At 44.5% G+C, this 7,614-nt stretch overlaps 1 pseudogene; it reads left to right on the top strand.

Moving 5' to 3' along the window:
• The first annotated feature begins 900 nt into the window (after positions 1-900).
• Positions 901-7,279, top strand: LOC139563645 (beclin-1-like; annotated as a pseudogene).
• Positions 7,280-7,614: the final 335 nt, after the last annotated feature.

Below are 7,614 nucleotides of genomic sequence, written 5' to 3'. Positions count from 1 at the left end.
TGTGCCTTGTTAAAAGTTAATTTGTGGAATTTCTTTCCTTCTTAATGTGTTTGAGCCAATCAGTTGTGTTGTGACAAGGTAGGGGTGGTATACAGAAGATAGCCCTATTTGGTGAAAGACAAAGTGGGGTGGCAGGTAGCCTAGTGGTTAGAGTGTTTGGCTAGTAACTGAAAGGTTGCTGGATCGAATCCCTGAGCTGACAAGATCAACATCTCTCGTTCTGCTGCTGAATAAGGCAGTTGCCTCACTGTTCCCAACAGTCCATCATCACTTTCAGACATGAAAGTCAGTCATTACAGAACATTCAAAGTTTCTTCAAGTGCAGTCGCAAAAACCATCAAGCGCTTTGATGAAACTGGCTCTCATGAGGACCCCAACAGGAAAGGAAGAGTTACTTCTGCCGCACAGGATAAATTCATTAGAGTTAACTGCACCTCAGATTATAGCCCAAATAAATGCTTCACAGAGTTCAAGTAACAGATGTGTCTGACAATCAACTGTTCAGAGGAGACTGTGTGAATCAGGCCTTCATGGTCAAATTGCTGCAAAGAAACCCCTAATAAAGGACACCAATAAGAAGAAGAGACTTGCTTGGGCCAAGAAACACAAGCAATGAACATTAGACTGGTGGAAATCTGTCCTTTGGTCTGATGAGTCTAAATTTGAGATTTGGGTCCAACCGCCGTGTCTTTGTAAGATGCGGAGTAGGTGAACGGATGATCTCAACTGTGGCTCAGTTGGTAGAGCATGGCGCTTGCAACGCCAGGGTTGTGGGTTCAATTCCCACGGGGGGACCAGGATGAATATGTATGAACTTTCCAAATTGTAAGTCGCTCTGGATAAGAGCGTCTGCTAAATGACTTAAATGTAAATGTAAATGTGTGTTTCCCACCGTGAAGGATGGATGAGGAGGTGTGATGGTTGTAACCAACAAGTGAGGTCTCAAATTAAAATGTACAATACATGAACACACTTACCGCTGGCTACTATATGGAGACAAACAACAAACATTTTTTAATGAGCTGTGAAAAAAAGAGTGAACTATTTTCCAATGCTCATTAGACTGGCCCAAGCCAACCCCCAGTGAATAAGCCATGTTGTATATGGTACATTCCACTCTCTCTTTCTTCTTGTATGTGTAGGACCTACCACTGTACTGTACAGGGGGCCTGTGCTTCTTCTGGGACAACAAGTTCGACCATGCCATGGTGGCCTTCCTGGACTGTGTGCAGCAGTTCAAGGAGGAGGTGGAGAAGGGAGATATGGGATTCTGCCTGCCCTACAGGTCAGTCAACCAGTCTAGCAGACATCGAATTATAATTGTAATCATCTATGGATTATATCGAGAGACCAAGGATTAAGCTGTCAAAAGCTGACCAACTTCAGTTATTTGTGTAAATTTGGTAAGTTATACAACTAAATTAATTAGTTTATCTTACTTAATTTTTCCAATTCATAAAATAAATCACTCCTTTTCATATTCAGATTTGACAAATACGTTCCATTGTTTCTTAATATTTCATTTAATCCACTTTCCTGCACTAGTAACACATCTGACAAAATGATTTAGTTGAGTATTTGGATTTGATTTTATTGAGGTGTTTTTACAGGTGTTTCTGTAGATTTGAGGAACTGCTGAAAACTGTTGGTTTAGACGTTTCTGGATACAATACTGCCTCCTAGTAGTACTGCCTCTTATTGGAACCCTCACAAATTCCATGGTAGAAGTCCTAATTTGGGCAGCAGGTGGTTTAGCAGTCACTGTATGTCTGTCTATTCAATACAAAATACAAAAGAGCGACAGACTCAGGTCCCTTAGTGCATCACACCACGGATCGCTTCACGTAGCCAGCCAGTTCAGTGCCTTTGAGCCGGTGCCTGGTGGAGTCATAGACCCCCCGTCTAGAGCTCTTGGAGGAGAGCTTGGCACAGATCTCGTTGTGTTTCTCCAGGCGACTAGGATCAAAGCACCGGCCGCAGTGCTCACACTGCTTCAGCTTGGAGTTGGCTGCACTCATCCCAAATTGACGTTTCAACACCACCTGAATGAATGGATGTTATCAGATGGGCCAAATAATGGGCAGCTGGGCAACAAAGACAAGATATACAATATGTACAAACCAGATGAGGCAGATGGGAGGAGCTCATTGTATTGGGCTCATTGTAATAGGTGGAATAGAATAAAAGGAACGGTATCACACACATCAATCACATGGAAACCACGTTTGATTCCGATCAATTCATTTCATTCCAGCCATTACAACGATCCTATCCTCCTATAACTCCTCCCATCAGCCTCCTCTGATACAAACGCACGTGATCACCAACACTACACTAGATCAGCAGTTAGTATGGCTTTGGAATGTCAAACTACTTTACCTGTCTGTCCTCCTTTTTCTCTTCCATGTTCAAACCCTTCTTGACTTCCTTTGGCTTGCTCACAGTGTATCTCGTGGCTGTCTGCTTTGGCTTGATTTGTTCTCCATTTCTCCTCACCTCTTTACTCCTCTCTTCAATCAATCAATCAATCAATTTTATTTTATATAGCCCTTCGTACATCAGCTAATATCTCGAAGTGCTGTACAGACACCCAGCCTAAAACCCCAAACAGCTAGTAATGCAGGTGTAGAAGCACGGTGGCTAGGAAAAACTCCCTAGAAAGGCCAAAACCTAGGAAGAAACCTAGAGAGGAACCAGGCTATGAGGGGTGGCCAGTCCTCTTCTGGCTGTGCCGGGTGGAGATTATAACAGAACTATGCCAAGATTTTCAAAATGTTCATAAATGACAAGCATGGTCAAATAATAATCAGGAATAAATCTCAGTTGGCTTTTCATAGCCGATCATTAAGAGTTGAAAACAGCAGGTCTGGAACAGGTAGGGGTTCCATAACCGCAGGCAGAACAGTTGAAACTGGAATAGCAGCAAGGCCAGGCGGACTGGGGACAGCAAGGTGTCACCACGGCCGGTAGTCCCGACGTATGGTCCTAGGGCTCAGGTCCTCCGAGAGAAAGAAAGAGAGAAGGAGAAAATTAGAGAGCGCCAAGATTTTCAAAATGTTCATAAATGACAAGCATGGTCAAATAATAATCAGGAATAAATCTCAGTTGGCTTTTCATAGCCGATCATTAAGAGTTGAAAACAGCAGGTCTGGGACAGGTAGGGGTTCCGTAACCGCAGGCAGAACAGTTGAAACTGGAATAGCAGCAAGGCCAGGCGGACTGGGGACAGCAAGGTGTCATCATGCCCGGTAGTCCTGACATATGGTCCTAGGGCTCAGGTTCTCAGAGAGAAAGAGAGAACGAGAGAATTAGAGAGAGCATACTTAAATTCACACAGGACACTGGATAAGACAGGAGAAGTACTCCAGGTAACCAACTGACCCTAGCCCCCCGACACATAAACTACTGCAGCATAAATACTGGAGGCTGAGACAGGAGCGGTCAGGAGACACTGTGGCCCCATCCGAAGAAACCCCCGGACAGGGCCAAACAGGAAGGATATAACCCCACCCACTTTGCCAAAGCACAGCCCCCGCACCACTAGAGGGAAATCCTCAACCACCAACATTACAATCCTGAGACAAGGCCGAGTATAACCCACAAAGGTCTCCACCACAGCACAAACCAAGGGGGGGCGCCAACCCAGACAGGAAGATCACGTCAGTAACTCAACCCACTCAAGTGACGCACCCCTCCTAGGGACGGCATGAAAGAGCACCAGCAAGCCAGTGACTCAGCCCCTGTAACAGGGTTAGAGGCAGAGAATCCCAGTGGAGAGAGGGGAACCGGCCTGGCAGAGACAGCAAGGGCGGTTCGTTGCTCCAGAGCCTTTCCGTTCACCTTCACACTCCTGGGCCAGACTACACTCAATCATATGACCTACTGAAGAGATAAGTCTTCAGTAAAGACTTAAAGGTTGAGACCGAGTCTGCGTCTCTCACATGGGTAGGCAGACTGTTCCATAAAAATGGAGATCTATAGGAGAAAGCCCTGCCTCCCGCTGTTTGCTTAGAAATTCTAGGGACAATTAGGAGGCCTGCGTCTTGTGACCGTAGCGTACGTATTGGTATGTACGGCAGGACCAACTCGGAAAGATAGGTAGGAGCAAGCCCATGTAACGCTTTATAGGTTAACAGTAAAACCTTGAAATCAGCCCTTGCCTTAACAGGAAGCCAGTGTAGGGAAGCTAGCACTGGAGTAATATGATCAAATTTCTTGGTTCTAGTCAGGATTCTAGCAGCCGTATTTAGCACTAACTGAAGTTTATTTAGTGCTTTATCCGGGTAGCCGGAAAGTAGAGCATTGCAGTAGTCTAACCTAGAAGTAACAAATGCATGGATTAATTTTTCTGCATCATTTTTGGACAGAAAATTTCTGATTTTTGCAATGTTACGTAGATGGAAAAAAGCTGTCCTTGAAACAGTCTTGATGTGTTCTTCAAAAGAGAGATCAGGGTCAAGAGTAACGCCGAGGTCCTTCACAGTTTTATTTGAGACGACTTTACAACCATCAAGATGAATTGTCAGATTTAACAGAAGATCTCTTTGTTTCTTGGGACCTAGAACAAGCATCTCTGTTTTGTCCGAGTTTAAAAGTAGAAAGTTGTCAGCCATCCACTTCCTTATGTCTGAAACACAGGCTTCTAGCGAGGGCAATTTTGGGGCTTCACCATGTTTCATTGAAATGTACAGCTGTGTGTCATCCGCATAGCAGTGAAAGTTAACATTATGTTTTCGAATAACATCCCCAAGAGGTAAAATATATAGTGAAAACAATAGTGGTCCTAAAACGGAACCTTGAGGAACACCGAAATGTACAGTTGATTTGTCAGAGGACAGACCATTCACAGAGACAAACTGATATCTTTCCGACAGGTAAGATCTAAACCAGGCCAGAACTTGTCCGTGTAGACCAATTTGGGTTTCCAGTCTCTCCAAAAGAATATGGTGATCGATGGTGTCAAAGGCAGCACTAAGGTCTAGTAGCACGAGGACAGATGCAGAGCCTCGGTCTGACGCCATTAAAAGGTCATTTACCACCTTCACAAGTGCAGTCTCAGTGCTATGATGGGGTCTAAAACCAGACTGAAGCATTTCGTATACATTGTTTGTCTTCAGAAAGGCAGTGAGTTGCTGCGCAACAGCTTTTTCTAAAATTTTTGAGAGGAATGGAAGATTCGATACAGGCCGATAGTTTTTTATATTTTCCGGGTCAAGGTTTGGCTTTTTCAAGAGAGGCTTTATCACTGCCACTTTTAGTGAGTTTGGTACACATCCGGTGGATAGAGAGCTGTTTATTATGTTCAACATAGGAGGGCCAAGCACAGGAAGCAGCTCCTTCAGCAGTTTAGTAGGAATAGGATCCAGTATGCAGCTTGAAGGTTTAGAGGCCATGATTATTTTCATCATTGTGTCAAGAGATATAGTACTAAAACACTTAAGTGTCTCTCCCGATCCCAGGCCCTCGCAGAGCTGTGCGGATCCAGGACAGCTAAGCCCTGGAGGAATACGCAGATTCAAAGAGGAGTCCGTAATTTGCTTTCTAATGGTCATGATCTTTTCCTCAAAGAAGTTCATGAATTTATTACTGCTGAAGTGAAAGCCATCCTCTCTTGGGGAATGCTGCTTTTTAGTTAGTTTCGCAACAGTATCAAAAAGAAATTTTGGATTGTTCCTCTTCTTCGTTATCTCTTATCATCTCCCATAGGTCAGAATCCACCTTCATCAGGCAAATCTCCTGGATGAACTTCTCCACCTTTTTTCTCAACTGCTCTTTTGAGTTTTTCTCCTCCAAAGCCTGAGCATCCATCTTGGCCCCACTCTTAATCAGTTTCAGTTCTTGGGTGACACTGATCAGCTTGGCCTTCATATATGCCATCACCTGCTCAGCCTCTGAGTAAAAGACATCCCATACCATCTCATCGGGGCATGGCGGTAGATCCTGTACAGTTAGGGTCTGAGTCTTGAACTGAACGTGTTTCTTCACAACCTGCCTTCTGTACGTTGAAGCAGCAGGACGAGGGCTGCCTGGTCTGACTGGCTGGAATGGCTTCTTCTTGACATCATTGTTTGGCACAGTGACTCTGGCTCTAATGGGAGGCAGTGGCATCTTGGCGGCCATATTGGCTCCATGGACTGCCTTCAATGGCTTGGCACTATGGAGGTAGATGTCTTTCACCACGCAGGTTTGATCCCTCTTGGTATGGATGGGTTGCAGTGGCTTCCGGATGGGAGGAATAGTAGCCTTCCCTGACTGCTGAGATGTTTGAGCTACATGCAGTGGTTGACTCTTCCCATTGCAGATGGACCTCTTTTTCTGCAGTACTGGGATTCTGGAGGGAGGATGTGGTTTCTTTTCCACAGCCTTCAAACTGGCAAGTCGCTGCAGAGCACCCTTTCTTTCTTCAGTCAACTCCAGTACTGGGATTCTGGAGGTGTTTAAACTATTTTGTTTGAGTGCTGGAAGCTTCTCAGTGGCCTTGGGTTGAGATGGCAGGGCAGGCTGAACGGAGTTGCTACTGGCAGCTCCAAGGTTCCCTGTTAAGGCATTTTCTTCCTGTAGCGGCTGCAAGAATCTCCTCATCATCAAGGAGATTGACAGTGGCATTCTTCTAACCTCGTTCTGCAACTAAGTTTTTGTCTAGTAGCACTTTCTATATTATATGGTGATCTACTGTGTTAACTATATCTCAGGAGGAATCTGCTAGATTGCTGAAATAGAACACTAGTATCCAAGACAATCAGATACCAGAATGTTCAAACAGAACATTTGGAATTTATTGATCAGTTGTGACATCATAATTAAAATAATCCCTTATTTTAAGTGTTTCTAAAATTCCCTATGGGGAGAAATGAATGGTGGAAATATGGTTGGAACCATTTCCTTGTTTGACCGCTATGTTTTATGGGTATTATGACTCATACTGTGGTACTCTATTGTACTTACACAAATAACTGGAGTTGGTCAGCTTTTGACAGCTTAATCCATTCTCTCTGCATGATCATTTGCTACCAACTACTCACTAGCATGAGAAATCTGCAGATTATTTTGTTTTACCGTACTGGCCTTAAAATAAATGGTTTGACTTTTAACGCACCTTTTTCTGTTATGGGTCAGGATGGATGTCGAGAAGGGCAAGATTGAGGACACGGGAGGCCGCGGCAGCTTCTACTCCATCAAGACCCAGTTCAACTCGGAAGGGGCAGTGGACCAAGGCGCTCAAGTTCATGTTGACCTCAAGTGGGTCCTGGCGTGGGTGTCGTCTCAGTTATACAACTGATAGAGGAGGAAGATCAGGAATCACCCAAGGTGTGCCCCTTGACCCTTCTAAAACCACCATTTCGTCACATTGTGTGAGTATCAAAAGTTCTACTTCTACAATGCTCTCCTTGCTTCCCTATGATGTTTTGAGAGGGCGGGGAGAAGACTGGAGGAAGGACTTTTGAGATTCACCACTGGTGTGAGTTCCAATCCAATAAGTCTTGTTTCCTTGTTTGATTTCCATATTGACCATTTGAAAGGACAAGATAAAAACGGTTAAATTGTACACATTGAAGTCCACCTGCACTCATAGGTGTTAGGAAGGGAGCTATCTGAGACTTTTGGAGCACATTC

Source organism: Salvelinus alpinus, chromosome 1, assembly GCF_045679555.1.
Source record: "Salvelinus alpinus chromosome 1, SLU_Salpinus.1, whole genome shotgun sequence".
Classification (NCBI taxonomy): domain Eukaryota; kingdom Metazoa; phylum Chordata; class Actinopteri; order Salmoniformes; family Salmonidae; genus Salvelinus; species Salvelinus alpinus.
Note: the sequence above shows the minus strand (reverse complement) of the source record. Positions and strands in the feature narration are given on the sequence as shown.